This window comes from Maniola jurtina, chromosome 11 (assembly GCF_905333055.1).
Source record: "Maniola jurtina chromosome 11, ilManJurt1.1, whole genome shotgun sequence".
NCBI lineage: Eukaryota > Metazoa > Arthropoda > Insecta > Lepidoptera > Nymphalidae > Maniola > Maniola jurtina.
The window spans coordinates 6,737,093-6,758,565 of NC_060039.1; the positions used below are offsets into that span (position 1 = coordinate 6,737,093).

General features: G+C 34.6%; 1 long non-coding RNA gene across 1 annotated transcript; it reads left to right on the forward strand.

Annotated features, from left to right (window-relative positions):
* Positions 1-4,872: 4,872 nt before the first annotated feature.
* Positions 4,873-19,688, forward strand: LOC123869773. The gene is made up of 2 exons (XR_006796956.1): positions 4,873-4,910; positions 19,605-19,688. It is a non-coding gene; the product is annotated as an uncharacterized LOC123869773 (long non-coding RNA).
* The last annotated feature ends 1,785 nt before the right edge of the window (positions 19,689-21,473 follow it).

A 21,473-nucleotide genomic window follows, 5' to 3' on the forward strand; every position in this document is an offset into this window, starting at 1 on the left:
TATATTTTGTTATGTAGCAGTGACTAGTCATTGCCCGGTGTGTATGGTTGTATCAAAGCCTTTTGTATGAGTCTGCACTCCTTTTACTGAAATTATTTCAAAAGTAAAGGCGTTTTTTAACGGACCACCACACCACGCGACATATTTTGCAAACGACTGTCGTCCATTAGTTTTTCTTCGATTGATGATTCCAGCAGCTCAAGTACATAAAATCAAAAAGGTGCAAGAATATACCGAAATGATTCCGGCTATACTCACGTGTTTAGTCGACGTAAGTCCGACTAGTTTGGAATCCTCCCGGGGTCCTCTTTCACAGGAGGGCTGCAGCCCGAGCGGAATGCAGTGTCAACCGCTACGCGTTGCGAGCTGAGTCCTTCTGACAAAAGACCCCGGATGGGTTCAAAACTAGTCGGGCTTACGTCGACTAAACACGTGAGTATAGCCATAATCGTCTATATTTTCGATGGAAACCACTTACAATATTTTAAACGCTAAAAATGGTGCAATAGAGTCAACACTGATTGTTTTGGGACTGCAGCTGTGACACGGCAGACGTGGCTTGTGGTCTTCATAATATAGTACATCGTACCACAAGGCTATCAAATTTATAATTGTTTAGTATTGCAGTCGCTATATTGTTGCTGGGGAAAACTTGTAACAATATTGCAACACTGACGTCACCACAAAGCTGTTTCCATAACTGTGTCGTGTCTTGGTGTCGTTGCATGATTATTATTAATCGGTACGGCATTTGTCGTGTCGTGTTGTGGTCCATGGACAAACGCCCTTAGGCTCTCATAAATGTAGCGCCGAGGTCTGCCTGGCTTTTCTGATTTTAATAAATGTAATGCGGATTCGTGAAAGGGCTTTGTATTTTATTATAATGTATTGTAAGGAATAAGATATTTTGACGATGATTTATTGTAATAACAATACAATATAAAAAAATGTTTCTAGTTTTTATTTTGAACCCTATTATTGTTACTTAATGTCTACCTACACAAAGCAACAAAGCAATAAAATTTAAGTGTCTGTCTGTCATATGCTTATTTACACATTATCTAAACCCAAAAAACCCATATTATTATTTTTTTTTACTGTCAGAGTAAGTACAGACAGGCTTAATTGTCTGTTAGGCTCTCTGTTTCTCTGTCTGTTCGAGCCAATCTTCGAAACGCTTTAACCAATATTGACGGAATTTTTGTAGGTAGATTATAGGACTGTTTAGGATTTATTTAGGTTTATTTTTACCTGGAAAACAAGGATTCCTAGGAGATTTAAAAAATCTAAACTGATGAAGTCGTGGCAACGAACTATGTAAGTATACAAGATAGAATATCACTTCACTTCGGTAGATATTTACATCGGCTTCCGTAGAGTTCGTTGCAGATTTAATTTGAGATTGCGCTGAGATTCACTTACAAGCATTCGGGGGAATCCGGTTCAAGTATTCGGTACTTTTATATATTGCTACAACACCTATAACAATAACCGCAAAAAAATATTTAGGATATTATAATAGAAATATTTTTTATTAAGTAGATGATGCCCGCGGCTTCATCCGCGTGGATTAAGGTTTTTAAAAAATCACCTCGATAAAATGATTAAATGCCACTGTTAATTTTCGGGACGCAAACTACCTCTGAACCAAATTTTATATAAATCGGTTAAACGGATACCCCTTAAAGAATCCCGTGGGAACTCTTTGATTTTCCGGGATAAAAAGTAATCTATGTTCGTCCCCGGGATGCAAGTTATCTCTGTACCAATTTTCATCAAAATTGATTAACATAACATTGGTTGGACAGACGACAGACAGACACACTTTTGCATTTATAATATTAGTATGGATTATGGAAGTATGGATGCAAATAAACTTTTACAAGTAGGTACTTTTGAATAGACATATTATATGCAAACCACTGACTGGTCCGGAATGCCTTTTGAGAACAAGAAGAACCAGCAAGAAACTCGGCGGAAGATTTATTCAATTTACAATATTAGGTATGCCATGTGTAAAAAACTTATTTTTGGAATTACTCCAAACATTTCACTTGACATTATTTGTCCATGTCAAAAGTAATACCTAACAAATTATATTAACTTTCGTTGAGTAAATAGCCACAACCCACGTAATCAAACGAACGTAGCAGCCTCAGCAAACAAGGGGAACGTTTAGTTGTACGGACGTAATAAGTTCTTGTTTATATTTAACAGCTAAAACATACAAGGGAACCTTATAAAATATAAGCAAAATTATTTTGCAAAGCTCCAGGTACAGGGTTCATAATAGAGGGAATGTTGGTAACTATTAAAACATTGAATTGTTAAAAATATAAGTTCAATTGCCCTATTACTAGCTATTATATCGGAAAAATATTATGAGCATATTTTTATTTTTAAACAGTTTTATTATGAAAGCTAAATTAAACCGTTTTCAGGCTTCAACTTCTCTTTACTATTTAATAATCTTATTTAATGAAATCTTTCTATTTCTGTATTTGTTTCAAATCGCATGCGATCGAATTTTTAAAACTTTTACTTAAACAACTCTAATGACACACCACCGTTTCCCTGACATCGATTCCTGGCAGGGGAAATTTGAAATTTTATAATTTCTATATTTTCTCTAGTCTGGTTTGGTGGGAGGCTTTGGCCGTGCCTAATTACCACCCTACCGGCAAAACAGTGCCGTCAAGTGATTAGCGTTCCGGTACAATGCCATGTAGAAGCCACAGTGTTTAATAAAAACTACCATACCTCTTCTAGGTTAGCCCGCCTTCATCTTAGACTGCATCATCACTTACCACCAGGTGAGATTGCAGTCAGGAGCTAACTTGTATCTGAATTAAAAACATTACAATAATATGACGTACAATCCGGGTTCCATCTCTTCCTGTTTTTTTACAAAATCTTTTATTTTCAAACGAAACCCACTTCAAGCTAATAAAAGTCAGTAGGTTAATATCGCTTATTATATTCCTGCATCCATCATAATATTATGAACAGTAAAAGCGTACCTCCTGGGAATATAAAAGTTAAAGTAGGTACACAACCCTAACTTACTCTACAGTCTACACAACTGTACTACTTAAATATTGGGTCATGTATTCGAGTAAAGCCTTGTATGCTTTCAACGGCACATAACTGCCCCCTGAAGCATGCATGAGGGCCTCGTAAAGTATAATAAGACTCGCCTAGTGTAACAGGTTAACGTTGCACATTTCGTATTATGGACTTTAGGAGACGGTTATATCAGGAAATCTTATAAGTTTTGTAAAATCTTCAGTGTTTATGTATGAAGACAGAATTTATCAAAATCTAAGAACAAAACCTTGCTTGAATCTAACTTAGTAAGCCTTAGGTGCCTAAGTAAAGTCAAGCCATCCTTTTGGTGGGTTTGATAGACCTATACATCTGTAGCTTAGCTACGTATATAGCACATCTCTGGTGGAAAGGCAGTCTTATGCCAAAATAAAGCTTAGTTTGGGTTGTATCAAGAAAGATGCTGCGCTTCGGCACAACTCTACTCTGCAGGTATGCGTTGCTCCTTAAAATTAAGAAGTACCTAACAGAATTGAAGCGGTTTTGCTCCTCACAAGTCACAAGATATTATAAACCATGCATTGCAAACTGCTCGTATATCTCTCTTTATACGAACAAGTTCATCCTCCGAGTTGCTATTTGTTATTCTGGATGTTTCAAAGTGTGCAAGTAGTTAGTGAAAAGTTGGTTCCATATTTTGAATTTACATTTTAACGGTTTTAAACTTAAATGTTTGTAGTTCAACGACAGCATTTTTTAACATTTGAATAACGAACTCGGGGTTACATCTGCCTTCTGTTTCCACACTTAGGGCGATCAACCATTGCATCCGATCCGCATCCGTAAATCTTTTCTTAACAATAAAGAACATCGTAGCTTCTAAACTAGTGAACCGATTTTAATTTAGTTTTTTTGTTTGAAAGGTGGCTTGATCGAGAGTGTTCTTAGCTATATTATCCAAGAAAATCGGTTCAGCCGTTTGAAAGTTATCAGCTCTTTTCTAGTTACTGTAACCTTCACTTGTCGGGGGTGTTAGAAATTTTTAATTTACACTTGTAAAGTAAGTACATAGATTAGCACTAAAAGCACTAAAATTTAGTCTTTTATTTACTTAAAACTCATTTTCCGTCCTTTTTAACAACATATATGCAGACACTCTAAAAGTTTACAGAAAGACATGAGAATCGACACCAGTGTGTATCGGCAGAACATTTCTTAAGAAACTTCCCAAAAACTGTAAAAGCAGTAAAAGTTGCTCAATTCAATTGGGCATTCTTAATATTTTCTCCTCAAAATATGCTAAGTAACCGTTTTATATTTAAATACATTAGCGCTTCTGAGTTCTGAAATGCGTTCATAGAAAGTATCTACAAATTATGCGAAGATTTATGAGCATTTCAAGAAACAACTTTTCGAATTTATATAAGGTGGGTACGAGAGGCATTTTGTTGTGGCTTTTCTTGCTTAGCATTAATTACCATATTTTCTTGGAATATTGCTAGGTACTAAAAACTGGTGTAAATATTAAATACCTACCGATATTACGTGTAACTTTCATTTTGCCTATAAGTACCTTATATCCTGATCCTATAGATGGGTATGTAATGTCAATAGGATACCTAGTATCTACTAACGTCTTCTGTTGTTTGAAATTATGTTACACCAAGTCACAATGATTAAAATAAATGTGGTAAAAATTAATAAATACAATTTTCCTCTTTTTACACGACTACGGCAAAGCCAAAAGGAAGGGTTATAATTTTAGCAGTCTATGTATGTTACGTTACATGTATGTACATAAATAGGTTTGGATTTATGTGTTCCACCGTAGCGCCTAAACTACTGAGCCGATTTTGTTGAATGAGGTGTCAATCGATTCGTTATTTACTTATCATTCGGGTGACATAGGCTACATTTTATACGAAAAATATCGACCTGATGGATGTTACATCCAAAAAAGTGGGGGTGTTCAAAAAATATTTTTGCTATTGTATCGAGACGGATATCAAATGGAATGGAAAAAATTATGAGTTCAAAAATTTAAAAATAATACAATGTTAAAATACACCGAGCGACAGAAAAACAATGTCATACTATACCTATCGCTATCTGTCGTTAGTTCGCGGGTAGTAGTCGGGTTTTAGTGCTGTTTAACTTCATCTTGTGTTAGGAATGTTAGATCGTAACAGGCAGATACAAAATCATCTTTCTATTCAAACAATTTGCCCAATTTACTTATTTGTATTCCTGGATTGTTCTGAAGAAGCAATTTGGTCGCAGCAATTTAGCCGACTTTGGTATTTTCGGCAAGAAAAATAACAATGTACCATCGATAAGAGGCCGTCGTCGTCAAGTTGTCTGTCCGCACGATAAATCGTTTTGCAGACGATTCGCATTTCGTTTTTCTTATGCAGCTATTTTAGGGGCGCGGTAATTGTTTGGTCGGCAATCTGGATAAATTATATTATACCTAGCGGGTAAATTGGTAATTTGTCCATTTACATACCTACTAGTTACACGACTGCTTTTTACCTATACCTCTACCAAGGTACCTATTCTGTTCCTTTACTACGAGTAGCTACAGACGCTTTATCCTCCGTAATAAATAATAATCCACACTAATCTTATAAATACGGTAGTGTTTTCGTCTGTCTATTTGTCTATTACCTTTCCACGGATCATCCGTTTAGCCAGTGATAATAAAAAGCTTGCAAAAGAGATGGACAGAGGCTACTAGGTATTTATCTCGCAAAATCAAATAGTTTCCACGAGATTTCTAAAGGCCCATCCGTTTAAGCGATTATGAAATCTTGGTACAAAGATAGTGCACATGCCGAGATGGATATGTAGGTGGTATGTAGTATAAGTAGGCTACTTTTTATCCCACAGTGTCGAAGAATTCCCACGCCATTTTTAAAAACCTATTTTGTTATATAAACTTTTATAATAATATGTAAATAGGCATAACTCCTAAATCTGAATACTTTATGTATTCGGATGTACCTACTTTGATGTAGCTAGGTAGGTATATAATCTGGTTGCAGTCGTACGTAACATACATGTTGCACTTCATTACAAACAATACAACCAAAATAGTACCAGACTATTTTTATGAACTGCGCCGTATTTCTCATTGCTAAAAGTCGTGACCCCTTTCTATTATTATTTACATAGTTATAGAGATTTTCTTGGGATAATAATGCGGTGGGTAATAGAATCCCAGATCCTCGCACAAGCGACTCGATTTAAAGTCGTATATGTGCGATTAAAATCTGTAAAACTAAAATCGAAATCGTACCTACCTAAGGTACGATTTCGATTTCAGGTTTTACAGATTTTAATGATGGCTTGTGTGATAAAGCTGGACCAATCAAACGAAGTGGATGAGGACATGTATTATGTAAGTAACAATCTAACGCTATGCGCTGTCGCAACTGGGCCACAATTTCTACCTTGAAATATGATTCAAACAAGAACCGAATTTGAGATAGGTTTGTAAATTGTGAAGCGAGAATTAATTGAAAAAGATTATCAATTGAATAGAGGCGAAAACTTGGGGTAAAGTGCAGGTAAAAACAGTAAAATTTACCCCTAAAGTCCCTAAATCTGTGTGGCTACCACATAACAAAATAAAAAAAAAGGTGCCACAATAAAAAGTAAGAAGCATATAGCGGTTGTAAACTGAAATCAAACATCTTCAAATATTCAGGAGGTTTGTCAGAGCGTCAGTAAAGTTTGCCGCAGCCATAAAACGTACGTTAAACTGTATGTAGGTTTCCTCTAGAATTTTAATACGCTTGGCAGTAAACAGAGTGTAAGCGAGAATATATAGCTTCATGTGCAATCGTAGATATCTCAAAGGAGCTTGGATGAGTTGGAACACAGAACTGCAATTTGGAGGAAATAAAGCAGTAGGCATTACATGTCTGAAGAAAATGTTATCGAGAGTGAATATTTTTTATGTACTGTATGAATGAAAATTTTCACTCTATTTGGTTGTACATTAAAAATATCTAGCACTTAAATAAATTACACTCTTCAAATTAAACTTAGACTCCGGTGTGGGCGTGAAACGTGCGTAGAGCGTGTCTAGATGGTTCGTATGATATTACGCGGTGGCAGTGCGTACTACGGTGATTCTCAGATTTGGCGCAAATCACATATCAGGTCAAATAAAAAAATAATGAATGAAGTTACAGATGAGAATTGCATTACAAAAGAACTCTTGTATATTCAGCTACGGGTGCCCCAAAATTCAAAATTGTAACTACAAAGGTTACTTCAGAAATAATATTTTTGATATTAAAAACTCACCTCCTTCTGCGGGTAAAACAGGAGTCTCAGGAAAAATCGCTATGATTTTCAAAGAAGACGGTTTTAAACGAGCTCGAGTTTTTCACATATTATTATATACATCCTGAGAAGCAATTAAAATGCATTTTCACACGTACGAATCATTTAATTACGTCATAAAAAAATAACAAATGTTTGGCACAGAAAAAAAGTCATTACCTGCAACTGAGATGGCACCTCCAAAATATCCTTCTAGTATACATATTGCCTTCCGTTCTCCCCTGCCCCGTACTAAGCCATAATCAGTCTATCTAGGCATGTTGCGGAAAGTGGCCGTGCACTTGTAGAAAAAAAAATATTTACGCTTTTAGTGCCAAAACTGGTGTTTGGCACGACTTTTCACTCTTTACCTTCAACATCATTTTAGGACAAATAATTAGTTTTTCTTAATAATTTTATCTTCTTTCATGCACTAATGACAACATAAGTATGTAGTTTGATGTTCATATATATTGCATTTTAAAATACGACGTTAGACAATTAAAACTGCCAAAACCTCATTTACGCTCTATCATTACCGTAATTTTCCTTCCGTTTTAAATTGAAGGTAATGATGTTGAATTGAAGGAGGTGATCAATTTTTCAGGAAATAATGTTGTTCCAAAATTGTGTAATTTTCTTCATATCCTTTGACATTAAATCACGTGACAAAATATTAATCTTCAGTAATTCTTTAACTTATCAGTTGAATTAGTAGCCCATATTGTTCCAAGCAATTTAGAAATAACTATTCAAAATTATTGCACCTCGTGGTATTTCAATATTAAAAATAACCATCATATATCGATTTTAGAAACTACCATAGTGAAAAGAAATAGTCAAAAACGCGCGAAAAAAAATTAGCGCAGGCTAAAAACACAAAAAACAAACAAAAACGAAGAACTAAAGAAAGATCTAGAAAAATATGCGAAACGTAAAGAAGAATGATGGAGTCCTTTCATTCCTTCTTGGATATTAGGGCTACAGCAGTTGTTTTCTAGGTCTCCCTACCTTTGGTTGCTGCTTTGACATGGTTCCACGAGAATTTCATTCTTTTAAGGTCTGCTTCAATGGGCCTCCTCTAGGAGTTTGTTGTTCGACCAGGTCTCATTTGACCGCCAGGCTGCCAGGTAGGCACGTTTCAATAAATGCCGCTTGAGCAACGTTTTCTTCCTCTCTTCGCAAAATATGCCCGACCAATCACAATCGCCTCAAAGCTATTTCCTTATTAACTGGGAGTTGCTGGCATTTGTACCACAAGTCCTCATTTCTGATCGTGTTAGACCAGAAAATGCGGGGAATAACACTGAAACTCTTATTGTGGAAAACCTGAATTCTGTGGATTAGCGATATAGTTGTTTCCACGTTTCACACCTGTATAAGAAGACTGAATTTACAAGCGATTCAAACAGAGAGAGCTTTAGCTTTTATAATCCAGTTATTGACATCAGCCTTGGCACCGCCGCTAGGAGAAATGATGCTACCGAGGTTATAGAACTCCTCCACCTGTTTAATTGGTTTGTCTTCTAAATAAAATGGTTCTGAAGCAGTAGAACTTATCCTCATCTTCACTGTTTTCTTTGTGGTAATCGGCAGACTAGTTAAGGAACTTTGTCTTGTAGGTATTTTGATTTGGACTTAATGTATTCGAGTCAATCTGATATGAGAACAAGGTCATCCGCATAGTCAAGGTCTTCAAGTTGCCTACTGCTCCATGATATCCCTTTCGGACTATTGGTGACACGACGCATAACTTCGTCGATAAGCAAGATAAATAACAGTGGTGAGGAAGACATCCTTACTTAACTCTACGGATTATTTTGAGACTAAAGAAGAATAGAAAATCAAAACTCTTTGTTGACTCCAAGACAACAAAGAGTACAGAGAAAAAAAATACGTGAAAATTAAAAAAGCATATAAAAAAATAAAAAGAAGTAAGCCGATTGAGAAAATACTGTTTAAGATAACAAGGAATTTAGAAGAAAATCATCCACAGAAAAATAATGTGCTCCTTGTGAACATACTACTCCTATAGTAATAAAAGATGTTATTTATTTGTCAAAACCTCTACAATTGACGTCAAGGGCTAGCTTTGTGTAATATACATTGTCGATGGTGTATGTCAATAATTATAAGGCTTTTGTTTCGACGGTTTGACGTGTTTTCGAATAAAATGGCGTATCAAAATGACCATGGTTATTAACTTCTTGTAGTACATTTCAGTGGCGACGAGGATGGGATTATATAAAAAACCTTTACAAGAAACTCTATTAGTTGAAACAAATAAAACGGAAGAAGTTTCCAGGAAAGCCAGGAATTCACCAAAAGTAAAAATACTTTCTGATGTACGTTTCCATTGGACTAATACTCCTTTCTTTATTAATGGCAGATTACCTCTTAAAGATAGTACGCGTACGACTGATACTGGTCATGTCTGAGAACATGCCCCAGATAACCGACCTTTCTGCATTTGATCGCCAAAATTAGGTCTCTATCTTTACTGATGCATCTTTGTCATTTTTATTTTTTGAACCCAGCTTACTCGCAGTAATTTTCAGTAGCAGTTGCTTATTGCGCAGTACTTTTTTCATTTTCATGAATAATTCACGGGCAATTTCAATTCAGGTCTTTATTTCAGAATCTGGATCCCATTCTTCATTTACCCATGTACCAAGGTATTTGTGCATTGAAACTCTTTAGAGTGTTGTACATGTGAGAGTTCTTATTGAGGTTTGTTGCGGTTTTCTTGATACTGTACATAAACTTAGTCTTTGAGAGATTCATGCTTAGACCCGACTTTCTGCTACATTTATAAACGCTATCTATTATTTTCTAAAGATCTTGGGAACTAGAAGCCAAAAAAACAGTATCATCAGCGTATCTAATATTATTTATATTTATTTGTTTACCTTGACATCCCATTCCTTATTTTCCAATGCTTCTGAGATGATAGCGTCTCAGTATGAGTTGAACAGAAGCGGAGATAAGATGTGTCCTTGTCATACCATATGGCCTACCGCTACTTCATCTGTTTCCTCAACTTCAACTATTACTGTCCCAGTCTGCCACCAGTAAGGGTTCTTAATGATCTTTATTTCCTTGCCAACGAGTTCAACATACTGCAAACGACGAATAAATACCACTTGATGTACACGGTCAAAGGCTTTCTCATAATCAATGAAGAAAATTCATACATCAGTTTGCATGTCTCTATATTTTTGGACTAGTACGTTTATAGCAAATAATGCTTCTCAGGTTCCAACACCAAATCTAAATCCAAACTGACTCTCATTGAAGTAGTTGTCACATTTATTTCTAATCCCTTAAGAGCTGATAAGTAGAAACATCTTTGGAACATGACTCATGAGGCTGATAGTGCGGTATTCATTGCATGTCTTAACATTCCCAAGATGTTGCAACGATTCCCTTGACATGTGTCTGCGAACATATTATTTTCTATAAATCGTTTTACAAATTCTTTTTGACTTCAGGGTCCACAAAAGGGTGGGTTTAACTTTATCATCAACTAAAATGTTTATATACGACACCCATCGCAGGTCTACCATTTCTATGCAAATTAAAATAATCATGTTTTCGCTCATACTGTTCTATCACCAAACATTTGTTTTCGTGATAATATGCTCTCGCAGCATGATTATTTTATACATTTCAAGTAAAATTTATAGGTGATGATATGTCTGGAATAATATTTTTGTTAAAGTTTGCAATATTTCCGTTATTAATTCTGTTTACTTGATTAATAAGATGAAGAAACACGTTATTTTTTGAAAATGAAATATTGCTTCATTACCATCAGATAAACATCAACGCCTTCTCCACCAAAATCATTACCAGCACACTAGAAATCATTACCTTCAGTAACTGAAAATTTCAAATGCATATATCTCTGAAATTCATGGGTGCAATTTGATATAACTTGGTCATTCTTTTTAATTTTACCTATATTTTAGTTTAGTTCAGCAATTTTCACAATTTAAAAAATTCTCTTATTTTCTCCGATTTGCGCCAAATCAGAGAAGTACCCACTAGTGTTGTTATGGATATCCATATCCGTAACCGAAACTATCGGATATCCGAAATAAAAAAATATCCGTAACCGTAACTGAATCCGTAATAAAAGTTTTGGATAGTTTCGGATAGGGCGGAGTCTAACTAAATACTACACTCGTACGAATTAACTGTGCACTCTGCTGGAATGCGACACCTTCATCAGTTCTCATTTTACAGTTCCTTAAAAAATTAATATCCGTAACCGAAACTATCGGATAATCCGAAATAATTTAATATCCATAACCGTAACCGAAACCGATATTATTTTTTACCAATATACATATCCATATCCGGATCCGAAATTATATATCCATAACATCCCTAGTGCGTACCTAGATAGCTATTGTGATAGGTATACTTAGGAGTATTAATTGTACCGCGAGGGTGGGCGGTGCACAGTACATGCTACACGTTTTACTGATATACAGATTTATCTGGTATGCTTTTATCCATATTAAATTCATAAACTTATTATTTCCGATTAAATTGTACTAACATAGAGTTCCTAAAATTTTAAAATAATGATTACATCTGAATAAACGTACTACGTAGCTGGAACGGGCCGTATTGTAATATGATTCGGTCCCCTCCAGGGAACAGTTTTTAATTCAGCGCTGCAAAGTCTATTGTTCGTGTAACAAAGGCCTGCGGTGTCATTTGTAGTTGGTAAAGTTCATTTAAATTCCGTGCCCGTGAGAGAGAACAGAAGCAAATATGACTTCCTCTAGTCCTATTGTCAAAATTGTCTCTGAACAGAGTAACACATTTCAGAGTCACGAGTAGTACATACGTAGTATATTTTAGGTAAATGTTGAAGTTTCGTGGATTTCAGCTTAAAACAAATATTATGAAAGCTCCTAATACATACTGAGGTAACAGGTATACGAACATTAGGTCTTATTAGTCTTATGACGTAAGAAGAGCGCTGAAATAGGACTAGAATAGAATAAAAATTATTGTTTTCACTAGATTCCCACACAGGGTTATTCAAGGAATGGATCAACAAATCTTTGAAAGGCCGGCAGCGTACTGGCGGTTATTCTGGTGGTTATTCCTGCTTATTTACTAGTACTCCTTATTTTTAAAATAGTAAAAATATTGTTTTACTTATTTACATTTCCTTTCCTGCGACTTCGTCCGTGAAGATGTATATGTAGGTTCTTAAAATCGCAATGAAACTCTTCGTTTATATTAGTAGCCTAGATCAGTTCCAGAGGTAATGAACTCCACATACCTGCAAAAGTCTTATTAAAATTGGTTATGCCGTTTTGAAAATTAGCCGGGGCAAATAATGAAAATAAGCGTTCAGGTTCTGATGACGATAAATCTGTAAAATTATGAGTTTAATAAAAGCAGTTAAATTGAAAACACTGAAACTTTAAATAAGTTGATTTTTATTTGTAATTAGATGTAGGTTCGGTTTCATGTTTAAAGAATTATTTATTACATGAATTATATTATGCGTATAGTACCTGTACTTATTGTATTGCTTTAGCGGTAAAGGAACAATCGTAAGGAAACCTACGTGCCTGAGATTTCTTAAAGGTGTGTGAAGTCTGTCAATCTGTACTTGACTATGGCCAAACCCTGCTCCTATTGAGAGAGATAGATTGATCGTGATGATGGTGATGATATTATATTATTCCAAAGTACTGCTGTAGGTACCCTCGGTGCGCGAGGCTGACTCGGACTTGGTCGGTTTTTTAATCTTTTTTGCATTGCAACATTCTAACGCTACCTGTCGCCGTGTTGTACTCGTATATAAAGTTTAAATTGTGTTTCAAAAGTTCAGTGCCAATGCATTGAATAATATTATTACAGAGTAATCTGTTGAGTTAGACTCTGGGTAGAGACTAAGTTGGTGGTAAAATATATTTTATTTATAAGAAGGAAATAGGAATATTTTTTCTTTTTATAGGCACTAAAACTTCGTAACTTTCATACCAAACTAGGTACATAAAGTTGTACAAAGTTGTAAAATTAGTATGTTTCAAACTCTGCTGAAATATATTCAAACCTACTGTGTGATCTTCTGCTGAGTTTCACACAGTGAGTCTTTTTACTATTAATGTCATTAACAAGTGTAAATTAAAAATTTATAACACGCCCGACAAGTGAAGGTTACAGTAACTAGAAAAGAGCTGTTAACTTTCAAACGGCTGAACTGATTTTCTCGGATTATAGCTAAGAACAACACTCTTGATCAAGCCACCTTTCAAACAAAAAAAAACTAAATTAAAATCGGTTCATTAGTTTAAGAGCTACGATGCCACAGACAGATACAAAGATACACAGATACACACGTAAAACTTATAACAACCCCTCTCTTTGGGTCGGGGGTTAAAAAGCGGTGATAGCCTAGCGATCAAGAAAAAGAGATGTTAGCCTACTGGTTAAGATGTCGGCCTCCTAGACGGGGGTCTTTACCTGAAACTTTTCGAAGTTACGTGAGTTGTAAGAATCAGGTAAGCGAATATAATTTGCTTTCGCTAAATCTCATCTAATTTCTAAACTAAAATAACAGCTCTGAATGTAATTTCATAAGGCTCCCTGTGGAAAAGGATTGCACTCTATTTAGACCTGTCATTTTCGTTTACTCAGTTTAGCTGTTCTGGTTAAGTGTGCACGGAAATCAGAATCATACCTACTTATCAATATTTTATTAGGTAATCATATCTACACACATTCAGTGAAATATTTTGTCGTGTAGCAGTCGTCGCGACCTTTTTTTTTGTTTCAGAGTTAGGTGACATGGAAATAAACTGCTTTTATTAATAAAACATTCTAGAAATAGTTGTTTTTTATTTTCTTCATTTAAAAGCCACCCACTGCTGCGGACTGCAACGAACGACCGCCTGCAGTGAAATACTAAAAATCTCAAGTTTAATAGCAGAACCTTTGGAACTCACTCTGTGTCATTTAACTTAGTTAACATTGTACTGTAATTACAGTTTGCTTTAAAGTTTGATGTCGTGTTCACAAACACTCAACAAAATTATTAAATTACTAGCTGATGCACGCGGTTTTGTTCGCGTGGATTTAGGTTTTTAAACCTTGGAACTCTTTGTTTTGCGGATAAAAAATTGGCTATGTCACTTTATGCAAAAAATTATGTTTACCAGTTGCCCCGTTCGGCGTGATTGAAGGACAAACCAAAAACTTACAAACTATACTATACCTTCTAACATAGATAATTACGTAGGTATAGCTTTAGTGGGTTTTAATGAATGTGTTACTATTAACATTCTGTTCTTCTCATACGCTATTGTTATGTAAAGTTTGGTCAATACTAAAGAGTGAATACCTATAAGCTACCTTTTACAGTTATGGTAGGTGTGAAAGATTAATGGCCACCTATAAATCTTTCATATTCAAAACAGTCTATTCATAAGGGTTTCCAGCATTTTTAAGCTATTCAATAACATTTTATTATCATTTATCAGCAGAATACTAAGTAGGTATTATGATTCTTTTAAAAGGTATGGTGGCTGATATTTATATTGAAATCGTTTACTTAATTAGAAAAAAAAACGTTTTGGGATTTAAACGTTTCAAATAAAAGTTAACGAATAAATATTCCACTCAAAATTTTTTCAGCTCTGCTGGTAACAGGTCGTAAATTAGGCTTAACTTTTCTTGCAAAGTTTCAATTTCTCCCGAGTACTATTTTTGCGACGAATTCCATAATTTCAAAAGTTTCGTAATGTTAGTGAAAAATCGCAATGCGAAAAACTTTAAAGCTTGCATATTATAAGGTATGCTGTAGTTTTAATTACAACTGGTCTCACTGAGCATTTTTTCGTTGTTTATGTTTATCGACTGTAGTCGAATGCATTTTTATGTTTAAAAGCTGCTGTAGCAAAGTGTAGAACTTTTAAACATAAAAATGCATTTGGTTTGATTATCCATCAAAGAGCGTGTTTTTTAATTTTCCAAATTATGCACTTTACTTTATATGTAATTAATATGAAAATATCTAGTTGGAATAAAGTAGTATTTAGAATTAATATTGTTAAATTATACCTACCTTTATTACTAGTATAGTTGGATTTAGGTTATTAAAATCCTGTAGGAATCCTTTGATTATTCCAAGATGCAAGCTATAACCGTCAGAATTAATTCAGCAGTTGAGCCGTGAAAAATGACGCACACAGTAGGTTTTCATATATTATCTATCACACTAATCACACTAATATTATAAAGCCGAAAGTTTGTATGTGTGTGTGTGTGTGTATGTTTGTTACTCCTTCACGCAAAAACTACTGGATGGATTTGGCTGAAATTTGGAATGGAGATAGATAATATCCTGGATTAGCACATAGGCTACTTTTTATCCCGGAAAATCAAAGAGTTCCCACGGGATTTCAAAAAACCTAAATCCACGCGGGCGAAGTCGCGGGCATCGGCTAGTATTATATAAAGGCGACAGTTTGTACGTGTGTGTGTATGTTAGTTATTCTTTAGGTAAAAACTACTGGACGGATTTGGCTGAAATTTGGAATGGAGATAGCTTAACACATAGGCTTCTTTTTATCCTGGAAAATCAAAGAGTTCCCATGGGATTAAAAAACCTATATCCACGCGGACGAAGTTGCGGGTATCATCTAGTTTATAATATTAGTACCTATGGGTTATGTATCATAATCAAGTATATTATAACATCCTAAAAACAATTTTTTTTTTTATTTCCTAGAGCTCGTACTCTTATTTTATTTGTTTTACAATGTCACCAATTTTCTTTTCATCCGAATACAACATGCTCTCGGATAGTCTCGTAAACAGAGTGCAATATCTGCGATACATTTCTGCGAGATTAAATTCGCAATACTGCTCTCGAGTCCCGCACAGCGCAGTTCTCTATTCATCGCGTTTAATATACAAATCTTAGCGACTATATACAATTGCACACGTTGCTCGACTTGTACTAAATTGCAAAAGCATCTATATATTTCAACTGCTAATAATATGGTTTCTTTATGATTTTTAAGGTTTAACTTAAAAGTAAAAAAAAAAATTTTTATTATGTTTAATTTATAGTTAAACTTTGGTGCTAGACCTACAAATAACTGTGTATGTTCCAAGAAATAAAATAATTTCAATTTTCTTTCACCTAAGTAGGTACTCATATTACGGCGAACTTGTTCGAAGGCTGTCTTTTGAAATAAGGTTGAGGGCAACCCGAATTTGGCTTGTGATAAATTACAAACAGGTTACGGGAATGCTCGGAGGTCAGTGGGGTTCGTATAAATGCGCGGTTTAGCGAAAAATTTACAACTTTTTCTCGGTGGTCGGTGTCAGATGGAGGCCGTAAAGTCGGAAGCAATCTCGCCGCACAGCGACCAAGTTATTTGGCGTAATATTGCGGTGCGCGTGACTAATAAAATGACAAATTGAGGTCCTCGTTCCAAGGAGAGACATACTGAGGAAAAGTGTACTTTAACAAATTCGTCTTTCGGAAGTTTGTAATGCTACATGTACCTATAGTATGTGCCTACATCACAAAAAGTAATCTAAGTAGCTGACTCGCCCCAGGTTTTCAGGAATTTACAAGGAACCAAAAGCTTATTTTGCTATAATCCGCCAAATCAAAGAAATCTGTATGGTGCAACATGCAGCATGCGACATGCACCACCCGCCCTCCCACTGAGAAACATGCAGGAAAAGCCAGCCACCAAGCAAGCCACACGAACCACCACCACGCAGCACCACACAAATCCCAACATTGCACATTGTACAAAACTCTATTCTATTCTATTCTACTGTGATCACTATGAAAAGAAGTTATAAACGATTACAACATTCGTCAACGTATCTATCCAGCGCAGTTACCTATCTACCTATTTAGAAAAATCCTTGTATGAGAAAAGACACATTCAGCTCCTTGACCACACCTCCTGACTGCAGTCATGATAATGGCCGGACAGGGGAGACCAATAATTAGAAAAATAATAGGCGGAAAATCTATTATTTTTCAAGTTATTGGTATCTATGAAAATTGATATTTGAGCTCTCGGGCAAAAATGAAAAAATACATGTTTCAGGATTTTTGGAAATTCAACCCCTCACCAATTTTTGAAAATTCCACTCGAGCGAAGGCGGGTCAGATATAGGTAAGTATATAAAAAGCGAAAGCGAAGCTAAAATATAAGTTTTATTTTAATTAATAAATATTTGAAAAATATATCATGAAGCATCCTCCATGAATTTGAAAAACGGCTTGTGCAATAATTATTATATTAAAACGAGTGGGAGTGTTTGCTAGCCGTATATATGCCGCATAAACACACTTCAAAATAATTGATGGATTAATTAACGGCAAGAGTGAATGTTATTTATTCAGTGTATTCAGGGGTTTAATTTTGCAAAATCGGGCTGGAAAATTAAAGTGAAAACATTTTAAATCTAAATACCTACAATCTACCTACTTATATCTTTTTGTACAACTTTACTCTTTACAAACATTTTATCAGAGAATTAGGTAAAGTAATAATAAAATATGTAGGTACTATATGTTTGACTATTATAAATAATAGTAGGTTCAATTACTAATTAATAGCATAAGTCATAATAAGGTTGAGTTAAACGTGAATAAAAAGTAAAACTACCTTTAGTTGACTGGTCCTAACTGTTGGTTTAGGATATTAGGCGTATTCTACTTACCCATCTACCCCTTAAAGACTTTCACATAATTACAGTATTTGGTCTTATGATAACAGTGATATGTTAAATTCTTTTGACAATTCAAAAGCAGTAATTGTAAAAGTTCATTTAAATAAAAATCAATTCTATTCTATTCTAACCTCTTTTGAGCCTTTGTCCAAAAGTTAAGTCAAGGAACTCTCCAAAGAGCAAAAAAAAATTAAATAAAAATCAGACGTTCATGAGTGCAATTTTAAAACTGCTTTTGAAAAATATTGCTCACGACTCAAACTTGAAGTATTTAATGCTCCTGTTATCGCAAAAGGTTCGTTTAATTCCATACCCATGAAAAATTGTTGCGTACTCCCCTCCACTGAAGTGGTCTTCAAGAGCTGGCGCAAAAATTATTCGTGGTTTGTGAAAAATTAAACGTTGGTTAAAGTTATTTAGATTGCAAGTAGGTACCTATAACATAATAATTATAATTAAAAAATAAATTGTGGTTTTAACGTCATTTATCAACATAATGTTTCGGCAATAAGTTTTTGCAGGAAAAAATCGGGCAGTTGCTCTCTTTTTCTCCCTCTCGCAGGGAAAACGTGTATTAATTTTGTTTCTATTTGATATTTGACTAATATTAGTATTTGTTCAGATTTGAGCCATTGATTTACATAATATTATTTTTGAATTCGAAGTAATTATGTACATTAATTAAGAAGTTATAACGCTCTGACCTTGCTCTGTATAGACGGATAGACGGAGGGAAGGACGAACTGACGGACAGACCAAAAAATGCTGATTGTCGATTGAAATTACTCGAATAGTCTTGGAGACCCATAATTTTTTTTTAATACCCCTATGAGATTTAAGTAACTAAATCTGGTTCGACAATCATATTATTTTTCAGTGTTTTCATTGTGATAGGTACTGTAACTTACTTCTTCCGTGAGCGACGAAAAGTTTAAATTGCATTTTGAATTTAGTTGCATGGAAAGCATTGGTGGTAATTTATTTTTGTATAGTGGGTATTTTGGATAGGTAGTTACCCAGTATTTTAAAAGATTTCAAAGGAGGAGATTCTATGTAGTAGATAATTTTTTTGGTGTTTTTAAAATGTTTCCATATTCCTTCCACACTCTATATTTTTGAAAGTTAAGCGTATTCTCTCTTCTATGTACCTATCTACTCTAAATTCAAAATAAATATTGTTTTTTCTAAATTTTTAAGGTCTTATTTAATACGATATCCGATATTCCCGCTCCTCAAACGACATAATATTGCTTGTAATGTGTAAAATGTTTAATAGAAATAAGTACATAATATTACTATCTACGAGTACTTAAGCTACTTTAAAGTTTTTAAGCCTTAATGTCCAAATAATGACTCTTTTTACCCGACTGCGGCAAAGCCAAAAGGAAGGGTTATGATTTTAGTAGTCTATCTATGTATGTTTGTACCCAAATTCTGTGTGTTCAACCGTAGTGCCAAAATTTACTGCCCCGATTTCGATGATTGAGGTGTCAATTGCTTCCTTGTAAAGGACCGGGTGACATACTAGGCTATATTTTATACGAAAAAAATTGACCTAACGGATGTTATATCAAAAAAAGTGGAAGTCTCCAAAAATTTTTTTGCTATTGTATCGAGTGGAATGTCAAATGAAAGAAGCGCTCATAAATGTAAATGTTTAAAATATACCACGCGACAGAAAAACAATTTTACCCTAATATTTCAGCGTTTATTAAAACGATCGCAATCGGGTTTTAGTTTTCAACTTTTTCATAATAAGTTTTTTCAACGCTAATAGTAAAATGAGGATGCGTTTATCAGGTAAAACGCTTCGTGTACCCTAAAGTTAGATTGGAAAACTTCTGCTTTGCAATGTGCTGTAAACTAAATTGCGGTGTACCTATTACGGCTGCAGCATCACTTATTTTTAAAAACTATATTATAACAATTTTGATGAACTGAATTGAAGTTACTCTTATATACAATACAACTAGCGCTATCTATCGGCAGTTCACGGGTAGTAGTTGTCTTTATCTTGTTATATCTCCTATATAATTCGCTGTTTCCTACTCGAAAACGAATAGGTACACTGACAGCGGAATTTGTGTACATTGCACTTTGAACCGAAACAAGACGTTACCACAATTTGCATTTTGAATATCGAAAATTGATTAAACAGCTAGTGAATTAATAAAAGTGTTGGTGGCACGCTCTTGGAAAGGCCTATGTCCAGCTGTGGACGCATACAGGCTAGTGGAATGGAAATAAATAAATAAATAGAAGTCTGCCAAACAGCACTTGACCAGCGTGGTGGACTAATGGTCTAAATCCTTTTCATTCTAAGATAAGACTTCCTATTCAAGGACAACACAAGTACACAAAGGAAACTTATAGATAGTTATTATTATATCTACCACATAATTTTTTGCGCCTACGGAGTGTAAATTACGTATTTTGTAGTCGGATATAATAAAGCAACAAAATAATTACTTACACTAAGTATAATATTTCCGTATCAATCAATTAATAGTGTGTTAACAATTTTTGTTTATTTCAACAATTTGTAATTAATGTCATACTATGAATTGTAACAAAATAATAATGCTTGTGTCTACTGAAATATATGAATTATTGTATTTAAAGAACTAATGATTGGAAATAAAGGCTTTATTTATTTTTTAATTTAAGTATAATATTTCCGACTCACACTGGGCTGCTTTTGTTTTGTATACCTACGAGTCTGTTTAAACTATAATATAATAAGGAGCAAATAACTGACTATTAACTTACTGAAAATATTTAAAAGGAAATATAAAACTTTCTTTTCAAGTAAGTAGAGTCATAAAGGCAAGTGGACTGCTGGGCTAATGAAGTTCTACAGGATCAAACAGCTGTAAAAATCTGTGTAATTTTCTCACGGATTCCTTATTTAAATTGAATAGGAAATATGATTTAAGTAAAGAATTTGATCGAATTTTGCCATTTTAATCACGATTTTCGCAAGGGAAGCGTTGAAAAATTGCGAAATCGACTCACGATTGCGAACGTGAGAAAGTAATCAAAATTTATTATTCTTTGCTACGATTCCAACGACGCGAGAAGTTATTTTAATAAAAGTTTGATTTCGATTCAGTCCGCCGCCGGCCGCACCGTATATTTGAATAAAAAGTATTTGCAACAAATTATTTTGTGTTGTACATAGGCACGGGGAAAAAAGTCCGCGTGGATTTCTAAAAAATATCCCGTAGGAACCCTTCAATCTTCCGGGATAAAACGTTGCCTATATCCGTGACCGGGATGCAATCTGTCCCCGTACCAAATATGTAATACTCAGACTTTGTTCATGCTGATTTTTATGAGTTTTGTAAAAATCCCGT